This window comes from Denticeps clupeoides, chromosome 4 (assembly GCF_900700375.1).
Source record: "Denticeps clupeoides chromosome 4, fDenClu1.1, whole genome shotgun sequence".
In the NCBI taxonomy this organism is placed as follows: Eukaryota; Metazoa; Chordata; class Actinopteri; order Clupeiformes; family Denticipitidae; genus Denticeps; species Denticeps clupeoides.
The window spans coordinates 13,750,325-13,763,235 of record NC_041710.1 but is presented as its reverse complement, the minus strand read 5'-3'; the positions used below and the strand labels follow the sequence as shown (position 1 = coordinate 13,763,235).

At 40.6% G+C, this 12,911-nt stretch overlaps 1 long non-coding RNA gene across 1 annotated transcript; it reads right to left on the bottom strand.

Annotated features, from left to right (window-relative positions):
* Positions 1–4,192: 4,192 nt before the first annotated feature.
* On the bottom strand, positions 4,193–6,385 carry LOC114787559 (uncharacterized). The gene is made up of 3 exons (XR_003749421.1): positions 6,318–6,385; positions 4,429–4,503; positions 4,193–4,318 (listed from the first exon to the last, which is right to left on the bottom strand). It is a non-coding gene; the product is annotated as an uncharacterized LOC114787559 (long non-coding RNA).
* Between the last annotated feature and the right edge of the window lie 6,526 nt (positions 6,386–12,911).

Here is a 12,911-nt window from a genome sequence, read left to right as displayed (position 1 = left end):
GACTCTCGTAGCCCAACCGAAGACGAGAAATGAAGGATCGTGGCTGGCCGGATGTGATCTGGGATATCTGCATACTTCAGATCTTGCGTGGCTGCTTCTTCACATAAGTCCCTCATACCATTTATATACAATATATATTTAAAACGCAATTCCTTGATTTAACTAATCATAAAATACGAACATTGGTAAGAAATAAAAAAAAATACGAATCATGCGTTTTTGTATGTATAGGCTTATTGTTATTGTTATAGGCGTTATTGTTGTTGTTGTTGTTATTATTCTTACCACAGCTAATAATAATAATGTTGATAATAATAATAATAGTAATAATAATAATGATAATAATAACTAGGTTTCTAGATAACGCAGTGGGAGAAACGCAGGTGTAACGCAGGTGTAACGTGCTGCTCCCACCCGCCTCACTACTCAAAACCAAAACCAGAAGTATAAAAAGTCCATCCTGAGGTTACTTCTCGCGTTATTTCACCGCGGATGGGGAACATTTATATGAAGCCTGTAGAGCTGGAGATGGGTGCAGTGGGTGGGTGGGGGTGACCTGTCATCATCGGGGAATTCAGTTGAATTTAATTACGTGAAATGGTGGTTAAAAAAAAAAAAAAGCGGAATGACGCGCACCTAGTGTGAACAGGGTCGGGCCGAGATTCTTCTAAAATACACATTTACGTGATAATTATAAATGTAATATTCTTTAACAGATAGATAATTATTTTTGAGAGTTCTTTCGTGGCAACTGTAAAATCGTGCAGTAAATCATTTATAACGGCATGTAAATACACGAGTATTTATACAATTGTCATAAATCATTTTTGTTAATAATGTTTTTGTAAATTACTTTCCGTTGATGATGCTGTAGTGAGAATGAGGTCTGCGAGTCGTGACAGCAGTGCGTGATGGAGATTTTCACAATCGTCCGTGATTACAATTGGATTCTCGACATTCTTGAACTTGTTTCTAATTCGGCGAGCCGGACCTTTTCCTCCACTTATTCCTAACGCGCTGCTGGACTTGGACTTTGCACATTTCACCCCAGTCCCATTGAAATGGAAGAATGGGGGGTCATCATTATTTACAGCCCTGTAAACACGAGCGAAGACGGGGAGAAAGGCCCGAGTTTCGACTAAATCCGGCGATTGTTGGGAATCGGTTCGGGACAAAGCGGTCAGATGGAGCCGCGCCGATAACGTGTGAAGACAAAAAAAAATTATGTCATATCCACATGAACACAAAAATAAGATTTAAAAAATAAAAATAAAATCCGTACGTGGCAGAACAGTCCGGGGAAAGAATTCAGCCGAAGTATTTTAAAAACGGCGAAAATTTTTATGCGCCTCCTTTCCTTTGGTGCAGTCTAGAGAAAACTCACATGACAGACAGACAAATAGTAAGATAGACAGACAACTGTCCTGCACCGGGATTTGTGTGGTTATAAACTATAAACAGGGGATATCTATCTATCTATCTATCTATCTATCTATCTATCTATCTATCTATCTATCTATTATATTGTATATTGTTATATATCTTTACTTAACTTTACTTTATTTTGCAGATATCTATCTATCTATTATCTATCTATCTATCTATCTATCTATCTATCTATCTATCTATCTATTATATTGTATATTGTTATATATCTTTACTTAACTTTACTTTATTTTGCAGATATCTATTATCTATCTATCTATCTATTATCTATCTATCTATATATATATATATGTGTGTGTGTGTGTGTGTGTGTGTGTGTGTGTGTGTGTGTGTGTGTGTATAACAAGTTCAAGATAGATAGATCTTTAGAAATGTATCAGATCTGTAACTCATTAGGCTTGCTGCTTCTCTTCATCCAGTATTTTCAGTTTACACTTCCTCATATCCTCTCTTGGCCTGAACTCAGGCACCTGGGGGTGATTTGCATCTTTTTAACCCGCCTGCGTCTCCTCTTCTCCCCCCCTTTCCTCTGCCCCATCTGTACCCCACAACCCCACCACCCACAGGCCCGCACGCTGTGCCCCCCTCTTGCTCTTGCCGCCAGGGGCGGTGCAGCGAGCCACCAGATGGGAGAACAGGACCCGGGGCGGGCGGCCGGTGACAAGTGTCAAAAAGCATGTGCTGCCGACGCCGTCGTCATGGCGCTGGCAGGTGGGGTTCCAGCCGTGTTCCAGCGGCCTGCTCTCTGCTTTCTCCAACGGCCATGCTGGTAAATAAGAGGGCCTAACCCGGCATTTCATCTTCTTTATTTTTTTGGTTGATAAGTGTTTGAGAGTGTTGATTGTTCATTGACAGAGATTCTTCCGAGCCTAAAAACACGACCAAAATCAAACCTTTGCAAGCTTCTTAACTCCGCCTTTCACTTTGTAAATACAAATTCTCGGTAAAAATGTCTACCCTTGTGCTGGATATGAACTCTGCAGCCGGACACGTTTGTAATGTAAAGATTCGTTATGGATCTGTGGACGTGGTCATACAGTGAAAGTGAAGTGATTGTCATTGTGAAAGGCAGCAGCACAGCACACGGTGCACGCAGTGAAATGTGTCCTCTGCATTTAGCCCATCACCTTGAGTGAGCAGTGGGCAGCCACGACAGGCGCCCGGGGAGCAGTGTGCGGGGACGGTGCTTTTGCTCAGTAGCACCTTGGCGGCTCGACCACCACTTCCCCATCAGTGGCCACATCTAAGTTACGGTCACTAAATACAAACTTTTTCAAGCGTGCGTGTGTCTGCGCATCCCTCTACCGTGAGAATTCTTCTGTGAGAAGAATTAAACCGACAATCAACGGTCCGGTTGAAATACTTGTAAGTTTGGTTCCATCTGAGACTCTTGGTTGACTCCTCACTACTACTGCATGTGTGTGTGTGTGTGTGAGTGTGTGAGTTCCATGGCTGACTTTGTCCATTGGCTCACCGGCGGGTGAGGAATTCGATTCAATGCCTTTAGATGTAGAACCTGAATCCCCCTCCAGTGTCACCCTTACATGTCTAACAGAACCAATGGCAAAAAAAAGGGGGTGGCGGATGGTCCCCCTTTTGAATGAGTTATGATGCAGCGCTGTTGTAAACATGATTATGAAAGTCGGGGTGAAAAAAAAAAGCGGTGGTCTGGTGCCGCTACGTTCTGTGTTTGCGCGGTGGAAATGAGGGAAATTTTTGTCTCTGGAGGTGAATAAAATAATCGCAGCGAGGAGATGAAGATCGTATCTTTTTGTTTTTCCCCCGCTTCTCCACCCTTTACCAGTTCCTCCTGTCAGTACTCCATTCCCCCAGTTTTCATTCCCAAATGTCCAAACGTGACAGGCCTGAGGCTGCAGCCCTGCCACCAGCAGGGTTTTTAATGGGTTCCAGAGAGAAGGAAACGTCCACGCGTGTGGCGGAGTGCGCCATCTGGTGGCCACAATGGGAGACGTCATTTTGAACAGAATTAGTCAGAATTACAACTCTTCAGCTACATTTGTGGGTAAAGATGAAAGTCGCTCTGGAGAAGGGCGTCTGCCAAATGCCATAAATGTAAAGTTGGAATAGCCTTCCTGCTGGGCCAGTTGCTTTCAATGAGTTATGATGCAGCGGCAAGACAGAAAAAAAAATTACTTTTATAACATTCACATTTGAAGTGAAGTGATTGTCACATGTGATACACAGCAGCACATCACACAGTGAAATTTGTCCTCTGCATTTAACCCATCACCCTGAGTGAGCAGTGGGCAGCTATGAGCAGTGTGTGGGGACGGTGATTTGCTCAGTGGCACCTCAGTGGAACCTTGGCGGAACTGGATTGGAACCAGCAACCTTCTGATTACAGGGCCGCTTCCTTAACCGCTAGGCCACCACTGCCCCTTTTTACATTTACAGCATTTACCAGACACCCTTATCCAGAGCGACTTACAATCAATAGTTACAGGGACAGTCTCCCTGGAGCAACTTAAGGTTAAGTGTCTTGCTCAGGGACACAATGGTAGTAAGTGGGATTCGAACCCGGGTCTTCTGGTTCATAGGCGAGTGTGTTACCCACTAGGCTACTACCACCCTATAACTATGCTCCATTTTCTATTCTATGGAATAAATAGTCATTTTCTCTATTTTTTTCTATCACATGGTGACTTTACTGTCCCAAATATCTATAGTCTCCTGAAGTAATCATCCCATCACTCTGAGTGAGCAGATGGCAGTCACGAATAACACCTGGCGAGCAGTGTGTGGGGACGGTACCTTGCTCAAGGGGAACTCAGTGGCACCTTCCAACCTTCCAGTCGTCCATTTCCTCAGCCACAAGGTCACCACTGCCCCATGGTTAACTAAATGCAGATCACTACAATATAGACAATATCTAGATAAAGCAACACGAAGGGACATGAAAAAACCTCATGTCTTAATAAGTGATATTGGTTAGCAATTCATCAGTAAGAAAAAAAACATTACCTGCTCAGTTGACTAGGCTGCCGAATAGAAAAAAGCCAACTCCATGCTGATGGCGGTTCATTTTGTAGTGGTGGCCTAGCGGGTAAAGAAGTGAAACCGTAATCTGAAGTTTGCTGGTTCGATTGTCCTCTGCACCGAATACCGGTGCAGAGGACACATTTCGTTTTGTGCACCATGCTTAATGTGTATCACAATAACAATCACTTCAAATTAGAACATTGTTTTATTCACATTTTTAGCTTCATTAATACCGCATTGTCCCGATTCTCCAGAAACACCTCTATCAGATCTATTTTCTCTGTAATAGTAATTAAATATACAGAAAATGTAAGTGGACAAAATTATAATGGTGTCTTTTCCTATTACTGTACAACAAATTAAATAGTCTTGTATCTAAAACAACACATTCCATTGAATGATATATTCATGCTTCAAATTGTAGTATTGTTTGCTTTACAAAATTCAAGCCAATACAAAGCCAATACAAAACTGGTTTCATAGCAAAGACTTAAATAATTTTTTCCCAGCGTAATTAAATATTAAATGTATGTTTTGGCCCATTTACCTAATTTCTATTAACCCCTGTGCAGGCCATTCTTTTCTTCAGTTTTCTTCGTGCATTTCCCATTTGATTCACTGTTGCAATGCTTGCCAAGAATCCAAATTCTAAAGCAATGATTCCAGAATATTGTTTACTGTCAAGGATGCATGATATACTTAATTAAATTATGCAATATTGTCTGGTTTACAATCCTAACTAAACATAATCTAAACGTTAAATGTCAAAATTAAACATATGTGAATGTCCAAACTGTGGCTTATGGGTAACTTCTTACTGAACAAACTCTTTTTACTGGTATTTATATAGCAGTTGCAAAGATATAAATCTGCCACAAGGGGGCATTAGAATCTCATTAAATGAAGAACCATGAATGAAACTGGTTTTATATGATCCAACTTGACAGGGTCTGTAACTTATTACAAGTCTTTTCTAATGTCATTTGGTGTTTAGTTTGGTGTTCGAACACCACACATTTCTAACATCAAGGGTGGTAGTAGCCTATTAGGCAACTATGAGGTCCACTAAATGCTGTAAATGTAATCATAAGAATAGTCAAAAAGCTACAATAAACAGCTTAGCTCTTATTATTCATTGTTATGTTCAAGCAGCATATTCATGTCTGTTGTATTCTCTCTTTTGTAAACAGTATGATTTCCTGATTCCATTTTCCAGACCCATCATTGGGTTCGATTTAGATGATTAAGAGAGGACCTGAGCTTGTAGATCTCCTGAGAGATGTTGATAATTAATGGGGCCTTAATTTAATTGCACATCCAAAAGTCATCATTCAGTGCCATTTCCGGAGTGAAGTGCTCATGGGGCTACACTAATACTTGAAATAGTAAACCAAATCAGAGGATTTCTTTTCATTTGGCATTTCCGGTTGCATTCTAAAATATATCTAGTCCAGATCTGACGCAATTCACACTGGTGGGCAAGCGAGAGAAAATCCAAGAGCTGCCAAACTGAACTTGCCACCATCTGCAATTATTTTCTCGCCGACCACGCACACGTAAAGTTGGAATAATGTATGCCCACATTTAGCATGTGGGTGTTAGTGCCTTGCAACAAAAATACATCACTTCAAAAATGCAACTTCTGTCAGTCTGGTTTTGTTAAATATATAATGAAAGAAACAGTGACCTGAGAGCAAGGACTCCTTGGTCCATAATTACCCTGTGGAGAGAGATAAAGGTACCCGCTGATTCTAATTGTGGTTCTCTGAGCTCCATTATTTGTCACTCAGCTGTCAATGGCAAGGCACTCTAAATAAAATGAAATGCAAATGAAAGGTCCCTCGGTGCATCCGACCAGAAAAAGAACGTACCTGGAGCATGAATGAGCACGGCCCTTTTCGCCGAGCGGAGGAAGGACGGCTGATTCACTTCCGGCAGCTCATCCACTGTGGGAGCCTAAAAAGCTCTTGTCTGAAAATGTGCAACAGTGCTGTCGGGTTGCAAATGGCACCATATAAGGAAAACATTCATATGCAGGATGTGATTTGAGGTGTTTTGTTCAAAGCTCTACTCAGCAAACATTTAGAATTTGGAGTCTGTTTAGTACAAATGTTAAGGTGATTCAGCTTTGTAGCATCTGTTGGTAGCAGCATAGACAGCTTCTCTGGCAAAACAAAATATTAGTTGATATTTTGATCGTTGATGTAATTTAACAAATAAGAGATTGACCAAGCCGTGTAGCATGTATCCTTTGTACATGTCCACCAACTCAGTCTCTGAATAATGAACCATTAGGTCTGTTTCCCGGCAACCGATTGGGTTTCATCCAGATGGATGCGAATGTGGAACTTTTTCCATCAACATGCTGTCTTCTTCATCCAGTTGCACAGCTCCGAGGCAAACTGTTGCAAAGCCGCTTAATGCAAGCAGCGTCATCAGCAATGACATCAGAGGACATTTGATTAGACGATGATAAATAAAAAGCCATTTTCTTCCATCTGCAGCTAGTAAACAAATATCTAACAAACCAAAGGAGAAATGTGTGTGTGTGTGTGTGTGTGTGTGTGTGTGTGAGAGAGTGTGTGTCTATACATATATATAGCTATATATATATATATATATTGCTCAAAGCTGTGTACGTGTTTCTGACACACTAATAGATATAGACATTACATTAACTGGGAGAAATGTTTTTGCCTCCCCACACAGGCAGTCACTAAACCATGAATTGCAAAACATCATTTAAAAAGGACCATGGGCTGAAGGTTTTTTTTTACTCATTCATGAATAAATGAACACAGAGAGAGGGTGGCAGATGTTCGGTCTGTAATCAGAGGGATGGCAAACGGAGGCAAACATTTGCACCAATTTCCTTCTGACGTAAAAGACACGAAGACAGCCCCTTGGCACAGAGCTGCACCAGTGGGGCGGAGAGCTGACCAAGCTAATGGGCTAGGTGATCTGAATGAATTTTAAAAAGCCACACCACAGCAGGACACCCACCCACCATGACATCCAGACAACCCACACTCCTGCCTATGAAACACACACACACAAATGAAAACAGTCCTGGAGCTCTATTTATATGTGCCTGTTCCAGACCTACCGAACACACAATGGCCTGCTTTCAAACCTCCTCACACCTTCTACAGATCCTGAGAAATTATCTGAATATCACCCATGTTCCATACCTTCTGTTCAACCACCGCAGCGACACTGTTCATTTCCAGGAAAACACATCCTAAGCTGATTCATTGGTTTGCTCATCAGAATTCCTTTAAAAAGGTGGTGATGATCCCTTGGGGATAAATAATGTATTTTTAATTTATTTGAAGTAAGACGTAATGGACAGTGCAGAGTACGTTTCAACTAGTCCAGTGGATGCAAGATTGTGAATGTCCACTATGGTGATACCGGTCCATTTTAAAGAAAGTGAAGTGATTTTGGCATCCCTATAGCAGTTCAGAGAGAGATGCCTCGATACATGTCCCTGGCAGTCAAACTAGGGCAGCCTGGTGACATGTTCATCTTGGTATGTGTGCATTTAACTGTTATAGAAGGCTTGGCTTAAAAGATGTGTCTTTATCATAGACTCTCTCTCTGCACAGTTTGTACGTTAATGGTAAATATGTGTTGGTAGTGCAGTGCTGACAGAGCAGTAGTACTGTAACAAAATTGCATCAGTAGTTTAGCAGCAGTTTTGTACTTGGACTTTGGATTTTAATTAATTACAGTAGTTACATTAAACCATTCTGGTAAATTCTTGTAATATTTCCACTTGTGGGACTAGTAAAAGATTATCTTATCTACAAGTGCACGTACCAGTTCTGCTGCATCATCCATGGTCAGTGTCCATCTTGACTTTGTGTAGGTGAAAGAAAGCAGAAAACAAAGGATAGATTACTGTCAACTGTGATTCCTATGTATACATATAGTGGTAAAGGTACCATGAAAAAGTCAGATTGATGATTCCTTCTGCCAGCTTTAGTGCCAAGTAACTAATGTAACTAAGGTTATTAATGAAGAGGTTTCTGTCCATCAGCTCTTTAATATCCATTATCCAGTTCACACATTTAGATAGTTTTGATGTCAGGTGGTGATGTACATCTGCATGATAGTGGTAGTGGTATAAAGAAAATTATGTAGGTCTTAGAATTGATCTCTGGGGTACACTGTAATTTAACATTGTTTTTCCAAAGAATTGATCAATTACACTCACTTTTAAAAAAAATCTTTGGTATACTGTTTAGTAAGCAGGTAGAATGTATTAGTGTGGCTCAGATTTCATTGTAGTTCCATTGGGGTGGTTTGAATTGTTTTTTTGTAGATATAGTTATCATAAAAAGTCTAATTATTTCAGGACGTCTGTGCATAGACCAGGTGATCTGTAGATGAAGTCATTTTACTAACTTTACAATTAGTTGAAATGATGAAGGTGTAATTGAGTATGCTGATTTATGAATTTTTTCATCATAGATGCTAGCTACTCCACCTCCACAGTCCTTTAAACATGGATAGAGTTTTTTTTTATTTTACAACCTAGGGGATTGGCTTAATTTGGTCTAAGAAATATTTATGTACATACAGTTTAATGTGAATACAGTTTCAGATTAAATGGACCATCTTAATAAGTCATGTCGTACACGTCAGACCTAATTTCATTATGCACCGTTTTTCTATTGGTTTTGGAAGCGAGTGAGGGGGGGTGACTTTAAAGACTTAAGGCTAACGTCATGGAAAAGCCCTGGAATATGGGATTAATTCATTCCTGTTTGCTCCCGCCAGCTCACTGTCCTGCTCAGGGTTAACAAGCAAACCCTCTCAATAAGGAATGTGTTCCATTTCTTTTTCTAAATAGGTGCAGACACACTCCTGTTTCCAGGCTTTCTTCCTCTCCCTTTCTTCAGCTGATTTGCTTGTTTGCTGATATGCTGTTAAATTCAAGGAATAATAGAAACAGTCCACCTAAGCATTAGTGTGTCAGGTCAGGGTGAAAGGAAGCAGCACATACACAAATAAATCTACACATTTTTATTTATAAACTTTGAATTTGCTGACACTGTATTAAATGATGGGTGCAGTTTATACAGCTATGGTCGTGCCTACAACACAATTTAAAATCCGAATGACACTTCTCTGTGGAACAATGCCTTTTAATAGGTGAGAGGAAGTTGGTTTAAAAAGGAATAACATCCCACAGTCCACGCAAAAGTGCGATTATGCCCACACCAAAGTGTGGGGGGGTGTTTTTAAGTGGATCTTTCAAAGTGGTACTAATGTGTGTCACGTACACACTAACGGATTTGGGAGGAGCTGTTCACCTGCGGCTATTTATGATTTGCATCCCATCAAAATGCCCGGGGAATGGCCCTGCTTAATTCAGTGAGTCAGGAGGATTTTACCATCATGAGCTTCCGCCACTTACCGCCCACATTCCGCCAACCTGAGCCAGCTTTTCCTGGCCAATGGAGGGCAGCCATGATAGAAACTGATACAAAGTCCAGGTATGATGCACGCATACTGTATTTTACCTGTGCTGAAACCTATATATCAACCTGTGCTGAATTCAATACTATTTTGTTTGATTTAATGGTAAATGTAGTTCAAACATGGAAATTTAAACCGTTTAACCACATGCTGGTATAGTGATTAGCGTGTAAAAAAACATAAATGTACATTGCTTATTATCATGGAGAACCATAAACTGTTCAAAATGGAAAATGTATTGTGTACATACAGGGCATCCAGAAAGTATTCACAACTCATAACTTTTTCCATATTTTGTTATGTTACAACAGTCTTCCAAAATTGATTAAATTCATTTTCATTCAGAAAATTCATTCAGACTTATAATCAGAATTTCATTCAGAATTATATACTCAACACCCCATAATATCAATGTGAAAAAAAAAGTTTGCTTGAGGTTTTGGCAAATATATTGAATATACAGCAATTACAGCCTGAAGTCTTTTTAAATATGATGGCACACCAATATTTGCAGCACCTCTCAAGCTCCATCAGGCTGGCTGGGAAGCTTTTTTAAGATCTCTCCAGAGATGTTCAATTGGATTCAATTCTGGACATTAACAGTGTTGTCCTGAAGCCACTCCTTTGATATCTTGCCTGTGTGCTTAGATCACTGCCCTAGTCTGAATTAACGAGTGCTCTGGAGCAGGTTTTCATCCAGGATGTCTCTGTACATTGCTGAAGTCATCTTTCCTTCTATCCTGACTAGTCTCCCAGTTCCCAAAATCATCCCCACAGCATGATGCTGCCGCCACCACCACGCTTCACTGTAGGGATTGTATCGACCTGGAAATGAGCGGTGCCTGTTTTCCTCCATATGTGACTCCTGGCATTCACAGCATAGAGTTCAAAGTTTTTCATATCAGACCAGAGATTTTTGTTTTCATGGTCTGAGAGCCCTTCAGGTGCCTTTTGGCAAACCTCAGGCGGGCTGCCATATGCCTTTTACTAAGGAGTGGCTTCAATCTGGTCAATCTACCATACAGGCCTGATTGCTGCAGAGATGGCTGTCCTTCTAGAAGGTTCTCGTCTGTCCACAGAGGATCTGTCCACAGAGGAGCTCTGACAGAGGGACCAAAGTTTAGGTGATCGGCCAGCTCTAGGAAGAGTCCTGGTGGTTTTGAATTTAATCCATTTACGGATGATGGACCACACTGTGATAACTGAGACATTCAAATCAGCAGAAATGTTTCTGTAACCTTTGCTAGAGTTGTGCCTGGTGACAAATCCTTCAACTTCATGCTCTGACAAGAACTGTCAACTGTGGGACCTTATATAGAAGGTGTGTGCCTTTCCAAATCATGTCCAGTCCCCCACAGGTGGACTCCAATTACGCTGCAGAAACATCTCAAGAATGATCAGGGGAAACAGGAGGTACCTGAGCTCAATTTTGAGCTTTATGGCAAAGGCTGTAAATACTTACATTTACCCAAACCTCAAGTATTTTCCATGTTGTCATTATGGGGTGTTATGTGCAGAATTCTGAGGAAATAAAATGAATTTAATCCATTTTGGAATAAGGCTGTAACATAAGAAATGTGGAAAAAGTGGTGCGCTGTGAATACTTTCTGGATGCACTTTACATGAGAGAAATTCTCTGGATTCTGGGCAATCTTTCACATATCGTTGAGACATGATTGCATATGTACCTGCAAAAAAAAAAAAAAGAAATCATAAAGCAAAACATTCATACGCAGCATGTTTTGCAACAGTGTTAAGTTACTAAACAATTTATTCAACTAATTTACTGTACTTTATGGGTTGTTCTTTACTAAATGAATCAATGTATAAACAAATACATACTGAATAAGCGTTACCACAGACAGAATGTCGGTAGTTCAAACGAGCCCTCACAAGGATTAGCATAGGATTGTCAGAAGTATATTTATATATATATACACACACACACACACACACACACACAAATAATTTATTTAACCAATGATTTAAAAAGTGCTTAGAAAACATTTTACTAGTCTGAATATAAAGTTTTAAACTGAACAGTTTTGAGTTTTCCAAAAGGCTTCATCATTCAATGAAGTTGAATTTCAGCACCACTAAACTCTTTGTGGTAGAAGTAGTCCGATCAGCTATAGATAGAAGAATAGGGCAATGACGTTTAGTTAACACAAAGTTCTGGAATTCAGTAGGCAGAACCAATAGAGCATGGCCTAGTCTAGTGAACATTGTTTTCTTTAGATCGTGTGGGCAGCCGGTTGCGTATTCATCATTTCCTTGGGGAGGAGATGTCGGTAGGATGAAGACTGGTGTAGGCAGTGTTCAGCCCTGGGCAATTCTTTGTTTTGGACTTGCCGCCCAAATTGCTGCCCAAAGTAACCTCTTCCCAAGCATCTGTTATGTAACGCATGAAAATAAATATACGAAACTTTTTATTCTTTAAGCAAATGTACAATTTTGCAAATGAGGAATGTGCATCTTTAACCGTGTTTATTTATAGGTTACAGTAAATGATGTGCAGGTAACAACATTTTCATTGCAGTTATTACTATGCTATAGCAACTGTGTTTCTCAATCTGGCTGTTTTGAGGTATCTTCTGCCTGAAAGTTCTTGATCAAACCCACACAACTTTTTTATAGCATTAAAAGGAGGGGTGATAAAGGGGTTTTCTTGTAGGAAACACTACCAGAGCAGGACATTCATTAAAGCCACTAAAGCCTATTGGTGAGTACTAGTACTGTACTATACTAATATCTGTTGGTAATGGCTAAGCAGTTCTTTATATCACTGGCTGCAGGCTGCGAACTCACCCAGGGCAGGACGCCAGCCTGGCAAACTCTCACACCAAGAGACAAGACACCAATTCACCTGGTGCACATACCTTTGGAAGGAGGGCGGAAACTGGAATACCCAAAGAGACCCAGTGGGGGTATAGCTCAGTGGTAGAGCATTTGACTGCAGATCAAGAGGCCCCAGGTTC